This window comes from Oncorhynchus mykiss, chromosome 15, assembly GCF_057628025.1.
Source record: "Oncorhynchus mykiss isolate SJ-2025 chromosome 15, ASM5762802v1, whole genome shotgun sequence".
NCBI classification, from domain to species: domain Eukaryota; kingdom Metazoa; phylum Chordata; class Actinopteri; order Salmoniformes; family Salmonidae; genus Oncorhynchus; species Oncorhynchus mykiss.
The window spans coordinates 47808208-47826523 of record NC_143036.1 but is presented as its reverse complement, the minus strand read 5'-3'; the positions used below and the strand labels follow the sequence as shown (position 1 = coordinate 47826523).

Here is an 18316-nt window from a genome sequence, read left to right as displayed (position 1 = left end):
TACATTAGCTCAACCGTCCCGAGGGGGACACACCATACCTGTAGAGGCTAGTAGGCTATTTATAGTATTTCAAAAATAATATTGAATTGTTCGGTTTTCAATGCCACTAAATATCAAAACTTGAAGGAAATGCATCTTCTGCTTGGATAGTTCCATCTGTGCCACGGACTTAGTCTGGCTTTAATTCCAGTTTGTCTACAAATTAATGATTGTTATTTGTATTTATTATGGATCCCCATTAGCTACGCTTCCTGGTGTCTGGCGAAATTAAGGCAGTTATACAATTTTAAAAACATTATAATACGTTCATTACAGAATTCCCAACACATTAAGTGTGTGCCCCCAGGCCCATGCTCCACTACCACATATCTACAACGCAAAATCCATGTGTACGTGTTATCATGTGTGTGTATGCATGTGTCTGTGCCTATGTTTGTGTTACTTCACAGTCCCCGCTGTTCCATAAGGTGTATTTTTACCTGCTTTTTAAATCTGATTCTACTACTTGCACCTACTACTTGCATCAGTTACCAGTCTCTTCTTCTCTTGAGGACTGTGAAGAGACCTCTGGTGGCATGTCTTGTGGGCTATGCATGGGTGTCCGAGCTGTGTGCTAGTATTTTAAACAGACAGCTCGTTGCATTCAGCATGTCAACACTTTTCACAAATAACAAGTAGTGAGGAAGTCAATCTCTCTTCCACTTTCAGCCATGAGAGATTTGACATGCATATCATTGTTAGCTCTCCGTGTACTTTTAAGGACCAGCCGTGCTGCCCTGTTCTGGTGCGACAAAACCACAGACCTGCCTTGTTGATAGTGTTAAGAAGGCAGAACTGAGCTTTATTATGGACAGACTTCTCTCCGTCTTAGCTACTGTTGTATCAATGTTTTGACCATGACAGTTTACAATCCAGGGTTACTCCAAGCAGTTTAGTCACCTCAACTTACTCAATTTCCACATAATTCATTACGAGATGTAGTTGAGGTTTAGGGTTTAGTGAACGATTTGTCCCAAATACAATACTTTTATTTTTGGAAATATTTAGGACTAACTTATTCCTTTGCTACCCATTCCGAAACTAACTGCAGCTCTTTGTTAAGTGTTGCAGTCATTTCAGTCGTTGTAGTAGCTGACATGTATAGTGTTGAGTCATCTGCATACATACACACTGGCCTTACTCAAAGCCAGTGGCATGTTGTTATGTTGGATTCACACCTCTATCTCAACCAAAAAGTAAGTTAAAGAATCGGAGTAAATCAAGTCAAACTTGAAATGCAATTTAAATCTTCCAAGCAGAAGATACATCTCCTTCAAATGTTGATAATTGGCTGCGTTGACAACCAAACAACTCGCTAAATATCATGACATTTGAAATCAATCAGAGCTTGAAACCCTAGGCCTTTCATCTTTCATTTGCTCTGTTAAACTTACCCTTTGGAATGACTTTGATAGCAACAGGGATCTGTTTCATTTTTAAGTGGAGTGTTCTACAGTCGTTGTCATGATAGCACATTGATAATTGTCAGCGATCAGTATCGTAGCTAAGCAGGGCTGTGCTTGGTTAAAAACCTTGATGGGAGACTAAAGGGTAGCTGTAGATAGATCAATTCTCCACTAGGAGGTGCTGCTAAGCCTACTGTTTTCTTCTGATCGTTGAAGATCTGACGTTGTTTTAACGGTACAAATTCAACAGATTTTGACACGGTTTGTTTATGTTGAAATGTGGTTACTATGATGACATAATCCTGTGGTTGAGGACATATTGTGATGTCAAATTACACTTCGCAATACTTTGTCAAATTACATTGAAACAAAGTTGATTCAACCAGTTTGTGCCCTGTAGGTTGTTTCCACCTGCAGATAAAGGTGTGATTTAAAGGTTTGTAACAAATACACACACACACACACACTGTTTACTCTGTTTCAGTATAGTGATTGTATGCATGTTATTGAGTGTATCATGACTTGGCTTTTCATCTAACTTCCTGTCTGGGAATAATCAGCACTATGAAGATAGTTTGTTTTCCTCTTGTTTTGCAAAGCAAATAAATATAAATCTCTGATTGTGTCATTCACTTGTTAAGGAGAATATTATTATGAACACAGATAGGTATCTTCTCTTCTCGCCTTTAACTCAGCTGTGTGACTGGGTATAAATCCTAATCCATATAAAGTGCACTACTTTTGTAGTATTTTGTAGGGAATAGGGCATAGTCGCGGGAATTAAGGGTGCCCTTTCTGACACCCACATTTTGTAGGGCAAGTCACTACTTTGATGCTTGCAGAGAATAACAGGCTGCAGAGAATGACAGGGTGCCAAGGTTCTTTGCACTTTGGAGATGTCTTGGAGCGGGCAGGCCTTCCCTGGGAGGAAGAGCAGCGCCATTTTGTCGAGGTTGAGCTTGAGGTGGTGGGCCAAAATAGAGTGTGCAGAACCTGAGAGGACCAGTCCTGAGAGGGTGGAGAGGATGATCTGATGGTTCACGGTGTAGAAGGCTAGGAGGATGAGAACAGAGGAGTTATGGGTAAAAACAAAACATCCACATCAAATGTAATATTTTTGTTAATCAAATAACATGGAAAACAACCACTTTTTTTTGCATTAATTGACCATCCTTACAAACCACCAAATGTACATCACTGTATTGCAGATAGGATGGTCATCTAGGTTAGTACCTGTCGACTTTCAATCACCATGAAGAAAAAAATGCACAATACAGTAATTGAGTACATTGAGACATCAAGTGGTTTGTGATGGTGTGTTGTGTCTCAGTCGGTAGAGCACGGTGCTTGCAATGCTAAGGTTGTTGGTTCAAGTCCTGCGGGGGTACCAGTATGAAAATGTATCCAGTTACTCTAGATAAAAGCATCTAGTGAAAATGAATTAATATACCATTTCAATTTTCACGTAGAAATAAGTTGCATTTGCAAAGTACTTCAAGAAAGTGGAAAACATGTACCAAGCAAGTGTTTTATATTCCACAAGTATTATCAGATTAACTGTTTTGTACAGATAATTATCAGACAAGTTATAAATGCTGCTAATCACTTAAATACATTTAGTAAAAAATGAAAAGTTGTGCACTGGGCCTTTACTAGTCTTGTTCCAGCGGACCGTCCCGTAACAAGCCATTGTTGTGGAAGCTTCCGTAGCTTGACGAATGGGCGACCCTGGATACAAACGTGTTTTGAACGCTTATTTGACAGCGAAGGACACATCTAATCAACACAAGGCGGCTCTAAGAAATTGACTCGTATCCTCTTTTGCTAGCCCTGCTATTGCTAGAAAGGAGGATACTTCCTAGCATTTGTACCAATTTGTATTGTAAATTGAAGCCGCTGCTGTCTCAGTTAATGCATACTATTATTACATCTCAACGCCAACAGTGACAGATACACAATATATAGGGCGGATTGGGGTCAATTTTGACAATTACATTTCCATTGCTATGCAGCCTTTGGTTATCAATAATAGGTTGGAAAGTAATGACCCAGCTTTTGTTGACACTCCAGGTGATTTCAAAGCCCGAAAAGTTTTGAAATTCATGCACCTAAATGTTTGCAGCCTTTTTCCAGAAAGGGACTACATCAAGATCTGGGCTGACCAGGGGGATCCAGATATTTGTATTTGATCAGAAACATGGTTTTCTGAGAATTGTGGATTATGAGGTTTTACTATTGATGGTTTTCAGGGCTGATAGAATGGGCAAAGGTGGTGGTGTTGCTATCTATACTAAAAGTAACCTTTCTGTGTCTCTTTTAAAGGCTTTGTCCAGTCCTAAACAATTAGAATTTATAGCTTTAAGTATTCAACTTGGTTCTAATTCTAAAGTAATTGTTCTGGGAGTCTACAACCCTCCCTCCGCTAAGAAATGTTTGTTAACTAGTTTCACTGACTAAATAGCTTATTTTTCTACTTCTGAAATGTTAGTCATAGGTGACTTTACCCTGTCCTGGGGAACTCAAGACTCAGACTGTTTAAAATATTTTTGTAATAACCTAAACCTTACTCAGTTGATTACTAAACCCACATGTCCAAATCTGAGGGATTCTACTAAATCAACAATAATTGATCTTGTGTTGTCAAATACTCCAGAGAGATTTGTGGCTAGTGGTGTTTTCTCCCTTGATATTAGTGATCACTATTGTTTGTATTAGGTATGTAAGGACTCATAGGGAAAAAACATGTATTATTACCAGGATACATTTTAAACTATTTTGTGAACAAGCTTTTTTACATGATGTCTACCATTGTGATCTTAATGGTATCTTAGCTATCTATACCTGTAACGATGAGAGTCAGGAAGCAAGTTCAGGGAGTGAGTGATTCAATAAATAAACAATAAAAACCACGAACAATGCACAGACATGAAACAGAAACAATAACGCCTGGGGAAGGAGCCAAAGTGAGTGACATATATAGGGAAGGTAATCAAGGAGGCGATTGAGTCCAGGTTAGTGTCATGAGGCGCTGGTGCCCGTAATGATGGGGACATGATGGATGGATAAGCAGCATGGTGACCTAGAGCGCCGGAGAGAGAGCACACATGACAGTACCCCCTCCCAGATGCTTCATCCACAGGACGCCAACCAAAGGGACATTCCCTGGGATCAGGGAACCTGTCAATCCGGCTGAGTCTTGCGAGCATGGTGACCTAGAGGCCGGAGAGAGCATGTGACAATACCGGATTCTGAATTGGCTCCAAGTCACTTTAAAACTGTTTTTAACAACATTGCAGATAAGCATGTCCCGTTTAAAAGATGGAGAGTTCAAAATAGATTGAATTCTTGGTTCACACCTGAATTATCTGAGTTCATACGCAATAGAGATGTTGCCTGGGCCATGGCTAGAAGTACTGACTCTGGCCGGGACTGGCAATCCTTCCGAAAATTGAGAAATCTATGTGTAAAACTTATTCGAAAAGCGAAGTCGAATTATTATATTAACACTCTAGCTGACTGTACTGGAAATCCATATAAATTCTGGGAAACTGTGAGAACATTAAAGTGTTCTCTTACTCTTCCCTTACAAATGAATGTAGCGTCTGACACTATTACTGATCAAAGTGATATAATTAATGAATTTAATCAACATTTTACTTTTGCAGGCTCTCTCTTTGATAGAATTCAAAAACCTACTCACTGTGACAATGTGCTGGATTTTGTTGAAAAAGTCAGACAGGGGTTTCCCTTATGGCTATTCAGACATCCTTGCTGTGATGTTGACATTAGACATTAAGACATCTCCAGGGGCCGACCATTTGGATCCACGTCTGCTCAAGTGTGCAGCGTTCCTTATTGTTGGTTTAATAACTCACATCTTTAATGTAATATTTATCAGGAAATGTTCCTGAAGTGTGGAAATCAGCTTATGTGCTGCCCCTACATAAGGGAGGTGATTGTTGTGATTTTGAGAACTATCGTCCCATATCAAGGCGTTCTGGTCTAGCTAAGATTCTTGAAACCTTGGTGAATGTGCAACTTCATTCTGTTTTTATCTGTGAACTGTATTTTGAATGTACATCAATCAGGGTTTAGACCAGGACACAGTACAATGCAACCACATCAGTTCTAAATTATATTGTCAATGCTTTGGATGCTAATATGAATTTTGCTGCCCTAGTTATAGACTTGTCAAAAGCTTTTGATTCAGTTGATCATTCTATCTTATTGAGTAAGTTGTCTGTGTTAGGCCTTGGCACTGATGCCTGTTTGTGGTTTCAGAATGATCTTAGTGACAGAACCCAAGCTATTATGATAGACCGGGTTAAATCCACATTTCTTGAAGTACTTAAAGGGGTACCCCAGGGTTCGATTTTGGGGCCATTGTTGTTCACATTGTATATAAATTACATTGGAAATACTGTTAACACCTGTAACATTCATCTCTATGCAGATGACAGATATTTATTCAGTGTGACAGGCCATTGGTGACCTTCAGCATGTGACCTTCAGCATCAATCCAAAAATCACTTACTGATGTTAAATTAGTGTTAAATGCAAATAAAAGCACGTTTATGCTGTTCTCTAGGTCTTGACCCTGAGGACTTGCGTATTTACACTCCAAATGGAGCCCAAATTGAGCAAGTTTCTCACTATAAGTACTTGGGTATCTGGTTTGATGACAAGTTGTTTTTTGAAACACACTTTGAAAACTTGACAAAGAATCTGAGATCTATGATCGTTTTTTTTTATCAAGAAATAAATCCAGCCTCAGTTTTGAAAATAGAAGGAACATTGTTCAACACTTCTCCCTGTAATAGACTATGGTGACAGGATTTATATGTACGCGGCAGCCTCTGTTTTGAAACCATTGGACTCAGTATTCCATTCAGCAATACGTTTAATCACTGTGGATGGTTTTAAGACTCATCATTGTATTCTGCACTCTTATTTACTTACAAAGCAGTTTTGCAGAAACTTTCTCTGTATATTACTTCATTGATTAATATTAGATGTACAATTTACCAAACCCGTTCTCAGGGATGGATAACTCTGGAGATCCCACAGAATTGGGAATAGGGAAAATCTGCTTTTAGTTTTTTTGCCCCTTGTGTGGAACAATATGCAGAATTCCTTGTAATTAGATATTCTGGTGCTTTTCAAGCATTTTACATTATTGATTGGAGACTTGTGTTACATAATAGGATTGCTTTCCTTAAATATATTTAATGTTGTGTATTATGTGTTTTATTGATGTATTGTGTTTTTTATTTGTAAACGTATACAGGGCTCTCTTGTAAGAATAGTTTTTATCTCAATGTGACTCACTGTTTAAATTAATGTTAATAAAAATGTAACACGTGAAATTGTTAATATTGTTCCTATAGATACTGAACGTGCCTCTGTTGACTGGAAACGTTATTTTAGTGAAACTGCATAGTTTCGATTTGGTTAATCGAGGAGGCCAGGCTCTGGAAGCTTCCACAATGAGCCGTCTGTAAACAAGGGCTTGTTGCGAGACGAAGCAAAGTACGCAACAGGACTACAAATGATCTCATTCACAAATCAGCAACATCACGAATCACGAGCACGATTTCTTGGGATAAATGACTGCTAATTAAATTACCATAGTTACATCCCAAATGGCACCCTCTATAGTGCACTACCTTTGACCAGGGCCCATAGGGTGCAGAAGTGTTACACCGATATAATAGCTAATGAATGAGTAACCTCACCCCCAGGCTTTGAGAGGAAGTGTATGGTGTTTGAGTAACGGGTGAGTGACTGCAACATCAAAAATCACCAGTCAGTCGTCAATTAATCACATTTATTTATAAAGCCTTTTTTACATCTGCCGATGTCTTAAAGTGCCTAAAACCCCAAACAGCAATGCAGATGTAGAAGCACGGTGGCTAGGAAAAACTCCCTAGAAAGGCCAGAACCTAGGAAGAAACCTAGAGAGGAACCAGGCTATGAGGGGTGCAAGTCCAACCAGGCTCTGAGGGGTGCGAGACTCAATGAGACTCCAAAACAACAAGTGCGGGACAAGGTAGCACGTCCGGTGAACAGGTCAGGGTTCCATAGCCGCAGACAGAACAGTTGAAACGGGAGCAGCAGTACGACCAGGTGGACTGGGGACAGTAAAGGAGTCATCAGACCAGGTAGTCCTGAGGCATGGTCCTAGTGCTTAGGTCCTCCGAGAGAAAGAGAGAGAGAGAGGGAGAAAGAGAGAAAAAGAGAGAGAGAAAATTAGGGGGAGCATAGTTAAATTCCACATCTTAGCTCAGATATTGGAGTTTGGGTTGAGCCGGGATGTGGACTAGAAGTAAGGGTTAGGGTTGAGCCAAGATGAAGAGAGGGTTAGGGGCAGGGTTAGAGTCAGGCATGAGCCTGGAGTTAAAATGAAGCTAGGGTTAGGGTTGAGGTTTGAGCCAGAATGTGGACATGAAGCTAGAGTTTGGGTTTGGTTAGGGTTGAGCTGGGAGTGGACATGAAGCTTGAGTTAGGTTTAGGTTCTCAATCCTAGACATAGCCCTAACCTTAATCAAATCAACAATTATTTAATTTGCAAAAATAAATGCCTCACTAGATGCCTGACCTAGAGTTAATGTGCTTTTGAGTGACACCGGCAGAACGGCTGAGGGTAGAAACAAAATTCACTGATGAGATCGTTCAACAGATGCTGCTGACGAACGCAAGCCTACATCTGACCATGTGAAATGAACTCTTCACAGTGAGAACTTGATCCCATAGAGAACAAGGCCTTTCTTCCATAGAAAAGGATTACCTACAGCCCTTACTTAACCATGACGCCCCCATTGACTGCAACTGAGCTAGCTAACCGTCCTTGCACCCAACCAGTAGTAACCTTATAGGGATGCCCTGTTTTGAGGTTCAGCTTCCGGTGGCAACAGGAAGTGTCTTAATTCCTCCTCAACATGGTCCTTCCTTTTGGTGGGAGGGAGGGAGGGAAAGAAGGCGGGAGAGAGAATGGAGGAGGAAGATGGAGTGAGAGGGGGAAAGAGGAAAAGGGTAAAAGAGGGAGGAGGGAGCGAGGGGAGAGAGTCAACAGACAGACAAATGAGAGAGAGGAGGCATAGGGAGGGACATGAGAGGAAGGGTTGAGAGGAAAGGGAGGCAGGGAAAGAAAGGAGGGAGAGAAAAGGAGGAAAAGGGGAGAGTGAGTGAAGGATGTGGAGAAGAGGGAGAGAGAGAAGGAGGGAGATAGAGAGAAGGGAAGAGGGTGGAGGGGTGAAAGAAGGGGAGGGAGAGAGAAGAGAATGAGGGGGATGTATTGAGAAAAACACCAACCTCGTTACACTCATCTTTCCCAATTGACTGCAATGTACTGAGAAAAATGTCAACCCTGTGACACTAATCTTTTCCTACTGACTGCAATGTATTGAGAAAAATGTTAATCATGCGACACTCGTCTTTTCCTATTTACTGCAATGTACAGTAGTGAGAAAAACATCAACCTTGTGACACTCATCTTTTCCCATGGACTGCAATCTATTGAGGAAAATGTCAGCTACTGTGACAGTACTATTTTGCAAAAACTTGCCAGGTGACATTTTGATATCGTGTTGTGAATCTGTGTTGTGAATCTGTTTAATTTTTAAGTGAAGGATTCTCAATAATAATTTCCACGATAACACATTGGTAGTAGTCAGTTAATAATATCAACGTTTTGTTAAAACCCTAAATGGATGACCAAAGGGCAGCTGTAGATAGATAAATTCTCCAGTAAGAGGTGCTGCCCAGTGGCTGGTCCCCAGCATATAGATTTTTTTCTGGCATATAAGATCTGACATTGTTTCAAAAGGTACAAATTCAACATATTTTATTCATGATTTGTCCATGGTTACCATAATGACATAATCCTGTGGTTGAAATTCACCCTCAAAACAACAGTTTATGTTGATTACTTTTTTTTTTTAATTCAATGTATTTAAACTTAGATTCCAGGTCACAATACCCTGACAAATTACTTTGAAATAAGTTGATTCAACAAGTTTGTGCCCAATGGAAAGACAAACATCTCAGCAGAGACAGGCTAATTACTGATGCCAATCTAGATTAATGACCCTCTCTCTCTCAGGCCAGCTAGAGATCTTATCTCAAAGGCAAAACATCAAGTCCTAGCACGGCCCTATTCTGGTGTGCCAGAACTGATTTAATCGACAGGCTCAGCCCGACTTAATTTTCCGTCTCCCAGATCTCAGCGGAGACTGCCAATGTCTTGCCAGAATCCCCCCAGAAGTGGCCCTATGCAAATGTGTATTAATATTACCCATGCACCCCCCTGATAGTTTTCAATTAAGTTGCATTTTACTATATAAAAATACAAACTGTAACAACCTTAAACAATGACATGGAGTCGTTCATTATCATGCTGAAACATGAGGTGATGGCAATGGATGAAAGGCACGACAATGGGCCTCAGGATTTCATCACGGTATCTCTAAGCATTCAAATTGCCATCGATAAAATGCAATTGTGTTCGTTGTCCATAGCTTATGCCTCTCAATCCCATAACGTCACTGCCACCAAGGGACACTCTGTTCACAACATTGGCATCAGCAAACTACTCATCCACACAATTATGAAAACAATTATGAAAACTTAGGACACTAAAGAGGCCTTCCCACTGACTCTGAAAAACACCAAAAGAAACATGCCCAGGGTCCCTGCTCGCCTGCGTAAACGTGCCTTAGGCATGCTGCAAGGAGGCATGAGGGTCTGCAGATGTAGCCAGGGCAAAAAATTGCAATGACTGTACTGTGAGACGCCTAAGATGGCGCTACAGGGAGCTGATCATCCTCACAGTGGCAGACCACGTGTAACAACATGTTTATTTTTTTGCTGAGTTTATATGGGATTGATTAAGAAATGTAGCTTAATTGATTTGATTCATATTATAGTGTTTCTATTCCAAGAAAAACAAAAAACTAAATCCTCAGGGTTTCCTTTAGGAATGAAACGGAATATATGGAGCTGTACAACGTAACAGTTGGGAGTAAGCTACAGTACTAAGAACATAACATTTCCACACCCTAATTGTAGTCTAACCAATACCCAAACGGAGATTCAGTGAAAATAAATATCTCATTGATTTATCAAGTCCCCATGCTTGTCTCAGAGCAGCGCGAAATGGTACTAAAATAGTTGACAACAGCAGGTAGGCTATTGCTTCAAATCCTATTTCTTCTAACTTCAATATACGTTTTAGATAAATAAGACCTACACCACTTTTAACAGCACATTACTTAACACAAGTGAGACTCATGTCGCCTACAGTATATTGGAAAATATTTTTAGCCTACCTCACCCAGTTAAATTATTATTATAAGTTACTGTATATAGGTCTATGCTCCGCAGAAATAGACTCCAATTAAGCCCTCTTTCAGAAATACAGGTACACATGGGGATTTTTGTCATGGAGATATTCGCTAACACTATCATCAGATGCCTGTTAAGCCGAACGAGAAAGGCCAGAAAAATGAGCTATTACAATAGGCAACAATACTGTAAAGTTGGCCTAATAATGCTTAAAATAATGCTTAAATTAAATCATGTTTTCCATAAAAACATACATGAAAGGAGTTGCAAAATTAATCGGAAATATAGTCAAGATGTTGACAAGGTTATAAATAATGATTTTTAATTGAAATAATAATTGTGTCCTTCAAACTTTGCTTTTGTCAAAGAATCCTCCATTTGCAGCAATTACAGTCCTTTGGCATTCTAGTTGTCAATTTGTTGAGGTAATCTGAAGAGATTTCACCCCATGCTTCATGTAGCACCTCCCACAAATTGAATTGATAGGCACTTCTTACGTACAATTAAGCACCGTCCACAGGGTATAACGTTGCATCATAGAGTGATAGCCTTCCTTCTTCAAGATCCCTTTTACCCTGTACACATCTCCCACTTTACCACCACCACAGCACCCCCAGACCATCACATTGCCTCCACCATGCTTGACAGATGACGTCAAGCACTCCTCCAGCAGCTTTTCATTTTTTCTGCGTCTCATGAATGTTCTTCTTTGTGATCCGAACACCTCAAACTTAGATTAGTCTGTCCATTAACCTTTTTTCCAATCTTCCTCTGTCCAGTGTCTGTGTTCTTTTGCCAATCTTACTCTTTTATTTTTATTGGCCAGTCTGAGATATGGCTTTTTCTTTGCAACTCTGCAGGTGAAACAAATCGTTCTCCCGCAAATGTAAAAAGCTGAGGGATGGGGCTGGAGAAATGTAACCATAGTTTAAACCTTGTTTTGAGGCTGTAGTCTAGGGGAGACACTCAGCCCTTCTTAAATCTGTGCCACCTGGTCACATTGTCAACAAGGCAGAAACAAACATGTTTTTTCCATAGAATGTATGTTCAAACTATTATTCCTTAGGAAGGCAAATAAAGCACATATGCAAAACAAATCACTTTTCACCCGGTGCAAACTCCGCCCACCCAGGCACCTGGGCCATCTTAAACAAACACCTTTAGTCTGTGATAGATTCCTCGTCATCAGAGCTGTAAAGGATGCTGTCATCTATGTCCTCTTCCAGGAGGTCATCTATGAAGTAATATTCTAGTAGGGAGGTGTCCTGGCCCATAGCTTTGCTGTATATAGGGGGCTCCCGAATGGCGCAGCGGTCTAAGGCACTGCATCTCAGTGCTAGATGTACAGCAAGATGTAATGTACAGCAAGACTTTGACGACACTGCCATGTGCACACATACTCATCTGTGGGGTTTACAAGGCCTGAATTTCATATAATTTTCAAAACACCAATGTAGCAGTAGAACAAATATCACAATGTCGGAATATAACTCCAAATAAAATAAATCAATATAGGCTTCAGCAGATAAACACGTATGAGAATATATAGGCCTCTTGCCTATGTGATAATATGAAGCGCATATTCAGATTACAAACTTGTTCTGTGCTGGGAAGGTAAAGGAAAAGAAATGTCCTACCTTAGTTTTCAAAACCTCCACAATGACTCTCACCATGTCAAGTCCGTTTAACTCCTGAGAGTCAACTTCTTGTTCAAAGCCATGAGCGGGCATGTGGCTGGGATTTTTAGCCTCCTTCAAAGGCGGTTCTGAAGACTCTGGCTGTAGTGTCTATTTTCTTTTTGAGTGTTAAACTGGGTATCCTCTTTAGCCTTGTCTACAAGGCTTGCTGCCACCAAATGTGCCTTGATTCAGGCATGTCCAAAAACCTTTTTTGGGGGCTTTTTTAATTTATTTTTTATGTCTGATGCGTAGGATGTTAATTTACTGTACATTCCACCCACTCTTTTGCTAGTTTAATCTCTCTAGTAATTTCTAGACCCAATATCACGTGTACTCCGGTGCGACTTTGCCAGATTATTACGCACACCTGCCACCATCGTCACGAGCATCTGTGCCTCATGAGATTCCCCTGGACTCCATCACCTTCCTGATTACCACCCCTATATCTGTCACTCCCCTTGGTTCTTTCCTCAGGTGTTATTGTTTCTGTTTCATGTCTGTACCCTACTCGTGTTTCTTGTTTGTGCCATGTTTTATTTATTATTACATTTGCACTTCCTGTACTTGCTTTCCGACTGCCAGTGTACACGTTACAGAATAACACCTCACCAATGGGAAGCATCAGGGATTTTTTTTGGGGGGGGGTGACGACGGGTCCATGTGCTGCTGCCGAAGCAGCCGGCTCGACAGGTTTCCCACGCCTCAGCCGGCTCGACAGGTTTCCCACGCCTCAGCCGGCTCGATAGGTTTCCCGCGCCTCAGCCGGCTCGACAGGTTTCCCGCGCCTCAGCCGGCTCGACAGGTTTCCCACGCCTCAGCCGGCTCGATAGGTTTCCCGCGCCTCAGCCGGCTCGACAGGTTTCCCACGCCTCAGCCGGCTCGACAGGTTTCCCACGCCTCAGCCGGCTCGACAGGTTTCCCGCGCCTCAGCCGGCTCGACAGGTTTCCCGCGTCTCAGCCGGCTCGACAGGTTTCCCGCGTCTCAGCCGGCTCGACAGGTTTCCCGCGCCTCAGCCGGCTAGACAGGTTTCCCGCGTCTCAGCCGGCTCGACAGGTTTCCCACGTCTCATCCGGCTCGACAGGTTTCCCGCGCCTCAGCCGGCTCGACAGGTTTCCCACACCTCATTCGGCGCCGCAGGTTTCCCGCGCCTCATCCGGCTCGACAGGTTTCCCGCGCCTCATCCGGCTCGACAGGTTTCCCGCGCCTCAGCCGGCTCGACAGGTTTCCCGCGTCTCAGCCGGCTCGACAGGTTTCCCGCGTCTCAGCCGGCTCGACAGGTTTCCCGCGCCTCAGCCGGCTCGACAGGTTTCCCGCGTCTCAGCCGGCTCGACAGGTTTCCCGCGTCTCAGCCGGCTCGACAGGTTTCCCGCGCCTCAGCCGGCTCGACAGGTTTCCCGCGTCTCAGCCGGCTCGACAGGTTTCCCGCGTCTCAGCCGGCTCGACAGGTTTCCCGCGTCTCAGCCGGCTCGACAGGTTTCCCGCGCCTCAGCCGGCTCGACAGGTTTCCCGCGTCTCAGCCGGCTCGACAGGTTTCCCACGTCTCAGCCGGCTCGACAGGTTTCCCGCGCCTCAGCCGGCTCGACAGGTTTCCCACGCCTCATCCGGCGCCGCAGGTTTCCCGCGCCTCATCCGGCTCGACAAGTTTCCCACGTCTCAGCCGGCTCGACAGGTTTCCCGCACCTCAGCCGGCTCGACAGGTTTCCCGCGCCTCAGCCGGCTCCGCAGGTTCATGTTTCTTGTTTGTGCTATGTTTTATTTATTATTACATTTGTACTCCCTGAACTTGCTTCCCGACTGCCAGTGTACACCTTACACCAACGCTCCCTGTATGTTACATCAACGCTCCCTGTATGTTGTACACCCAACTTTGAATTCTTTATTACAAGCCAGGGGTTATATGTTTGCTTGTTCTTTAACTGCAAATCGCATTTGCAAATTGTGCACTTTCGTCGGTGGATGCACTGCCCCCCTCCTCTCCAGCTCCCTGTCTCCCGTTGAGTCTGACTCACTAGTAGGCCTACTAGCTAGTGGAGTTGCCGGTGGTGATGCGGAACGGTCAGTATTAGCATCGCCATCAGGAATAGTTTTCCCCTCACTCCTCTCCTCCGACACTGACAGTTATCTGGCTCGTTCTGGGTTCGACTCACCATATTTCTCTGGATTTTTGGACTTAAAATGTCAAACTCAACTGTCTTTGCTAAAAAAAACATTTTTTTTTGGGGGGGGGGGGGGGGGGCTTTCCCACGATTCAAATTCAGTAAGGAGACGACTAGGCTACGTGACGTGATTACGTAGGGACCTCTTCACTAGCTGACCACCACTACCAAGATCAGTTACTTACCCCACTGGCCCTCCCAATAATCTTTATGTACAAATAAGAGAGCAGGTCTGGAATCAGTGTGGCAGGATAGGATGAATACATAGAAGGATCACCACGCTTTTACATGATGGTCTTTCTTGGGGGGCGGGAGAAATAACCATTTAATAACTTAATTTAATGCAGATCACTTTTATTAGAATGTCTACAATACGAACAGTGAAATAATGAATAAATCATGCAGCGAGAGGTACCTGATCTGGACAAATAGGTGCCGGAACAAACAAAGTCAAATCTGAGAAGTACCGGATCATGTCCATCCCAAGGCCATGCATGAAGGTCTGGGGAAAGGATCTCATCTGCCGATGGTTTTGCTCAATCTGGTACAAGGGTGTTGTACTCTATGGCGGCTGTCAATTTGGCATTCTCCTCCAATATCTTTCTGCACAGACGATGTTGTCTCTTGCATCTATCTGTCATCAAAACAAATTGAGAATGGAATTATTTGTTAAATTGCATGGATTTGAAATGAAAGAGAAATTAAGTGTGTGCAATTCAATGATCGTGAAATTGAACAAACCTGTTTGACAGTAGAGGTCCTGTTTCCTTTGTTTGATGCTAACAAACAGGACTTAAATTGTCCTCTGTAATACATGGGGACCATCCGTGTTCAATGCTGCTTCCTCTGAAATACAATGAATCAATAAATTAACAATATACAGTACCAGTCAACAGTTTGGACACACCTACTCATTCAAGGGTTTTTCTTTATTTTTACTATTTTCTACATTGTAAAACAATAGTGAAGACATCAACTATGAAATAACACATGGAATCATGTAGTAACCAAGTGTTAAACAAATCAAAATAAATTTTATATTTGAGAATATTCAAAGTAACCCTTTGCCTTGACAGCTTTGCATACTCTTGGGACTCTCAATCAGCTTCATGAGATAGTCACCTGGAATGCATTTTAATTATCAGATGTGCCTTGTTAAAAGTTAATTTGTGAAATATCTTTCCTTCTTAATGGGTTTGAGCTAATCAGTTGTGTTGTGACAAGGTAGGGTTGGTATACAGAAGATAGTCCATATTTGCTAAAAGACCAAGTCCATATTATGGCAAGAACAGCTAAAACAAGCAAAGAGAAACGACAGTCCATTACTTTAAGACACGAAGGTCAGTCATGTACAGTCTCAAAACCATCAAGCACTATGATGAAACTGGCTCTTATGAGGACCACTACAGGAAAGGAAGACCCAGAGTTACCTCTGCTGCAGAGGATAAGTTATTTAGAGTTAACTGCACATCAGATTACAGCCCAAATAAATGCTTCAGAGTTCAAGTAACAGACACCTCTCAACATCAACTGTTCAGAGGAGACTGCATGAATCAGTACTTCATGGTCGAATTGCTGCAAAGAAACCACTACTAAACGACACCAATAAGAAGAAGAGACTTGCTTGGGCCAAGAAACATGAGCAATGGACATTAGACCGGTGGAAATCTGGGCCCGTGCATAGCGTTGACAGCAAAGCAGGTGAAAGTGAATGCAAAAGTAGTATGAGTACTTATGTTGTAAAGAGCAGGAAATATTGGAAGCAAGAGGGGCACAGATAAGGGGCATGGCAGGCCAGTGGTACAGGAGGCTAGCACATACTGAAGCAAGAGCCCTGAAATGTTTACATTGTAGTAGTACTGGAAATACATTTTGTTACAACGATTTGTGTAACATAACTTTAACATATTGTTAACCTGAAGTCATACATTGGTAAAGCTGAGTATAATTTATTCTTACTCTGCCAAATAAGTCAGTTTGCTGCCTCAAAATCCACATTAATGCCAGACGGAACATTCCTGGGGCCTCACAAGAGCTGAACAGATCTACCTGGTAAATGGTGTCATGGATAATATCATTCTTTATCAGATCCGCCAAGTTTGCTGTCCAGGTGCTAAGACAGGTTGTGCAGGTCAGCACGGGCACTGTGACATTGTAGCAACTTTGAAGAAAACATTTAGTCTGTGAATTAATTTTGTTTTACATTGCATTGTTACATCACTTTGTTCTTGTAGATATTGCGCTTACCATTTATTCCTACGAGGATGACATGTTTCCCAGGGCCAACATGGATGGTGCTTGTCAGGCAACCACATATTACCTCAGGTACGTCCAATGTTAAGAGACAATCTAGGGACAATTTTTTGTACAACAATAAACAAGAATACATTTGAACTTTGATATAATGCACTCAGCTGCCAAAAAATATAAAACACACCCTGTTCATGAAGTGCATATTTGCCATCACTGTGGAGAGATATGTCTGTAGTTGGAGGAAGGGGCGTGTAGAACCCCTCGATCATGGACTCTCTGTTGTGCAAGGGGAACTTTGCATGTGTAGAGACATCGCAGTCTTCGCAGTAAAGCTGTTTCGGCAGACAGTCTCTACATCGCAGAATAGCCCTTTTCACATTGCATGACTGACAGATCTTCTGAGAAGCATGCTCTGCAGCCAGCAGAGAATCTACCATCTCAGGCCTGGACTCCCTCCACCTATCCTGTGAGAGTTCCTTCCTCACAACTGAGTGACGCACCAGGCACAACATGATTTGCACACTCACACACTAAGTCAGCTAGAAGAATGTTCATTTTTATCGATGAAGGATTGTTTTTTTTTAAACACAATTAAAATGGGAAATCTGATTAAATTAGGAATATTATATCATTCATATTTCAATCCTGCATAGGGCTGTAAGTAGGAGACAGAAAATATCTCTGTACAATCTATGGTGTAACAAGCCAAAAAACTCAGCTTTGATTCTATAGTCAATTAAATTACAGGGCAGACCAAAATATTGAGTATTAAGTCTAAATGTGAATATCACAAAATAGAACTTGTTCCCATCGTCGAATAGACACTCTGGATGTTATTAAAACAGCAAAACCACACACTGAGTGTACAAAACACTCTTTCCCTGACAGACTGACCAGGTGAAGCTATGATACCTTATCGATGTCACTTGGTAAATCAACTTCAATCAATGTAGATGAAGGGGAGGAGACAGGTTAACGTAAAAAGGTTGAACTGTACAATCCAATCAGCTGTAAGCAGCAAAGGTGATAGTCATTCAGAAATACAATAGTTAAACTTACCTTCTGCACCTGCTTCCTGCCTCCCAGCGAATACGTTACACCACTCAATCTCTAAACCAGATTTGATTCATTTGAACCACTTCGTTTGAACTGTACAATCAAATCGGCTGTAAGCAACAACGGTGATAAGGTCAAGAAAATGACATTGACAATGTGATTTATCATTCCGAAACACAATCCAGTTTGTAAATGTAGAATGATGTTGCATTCATACATTGCTTCATAAGTGCTAGTCTGTACATAATGTTGGCTTGCAGTTAAACTTACAGTGCCTTGTGAAAGTATTCGACCCCCTTTAACTTTGCGACCTTTTGCCACATTTCAGGCTTCAAACATAAAGAGATAAAACTGTATTTTTTTGTGAAGAATCAACAACAAGTG

General features: G+C 42.0%; 1 long non-coding RNA gene across 2 annotated transcripts; it reads right to left on the bottom strand.

The window, feature by feature from the left end:
* Nucleotides 1-15362: 15362 nt before the first annotated feature.
* LOC149978067 (uncharacterized) lies at nt 15363-18053 on the bottom strand. Of its 2 annotated transcripts, XR_016486710.1 has the most exons (4): nt 17936-18053; nt 16871-16972; nt 16583-16672; nt 15363-15469 (listed from the first exon to the last, which is right to left on the bottom strand). It is a non-coding gene; the product is annotated as an uncharacterized LOC149978067 (long non-coding RNA). The 2 variants fall into 2 exon arrangements; XR_016486711.1 differs by lacking the exon at nt 16583-16672.
* Nucleotides 18054-18316: the final 263 nt, after the last annotated feature.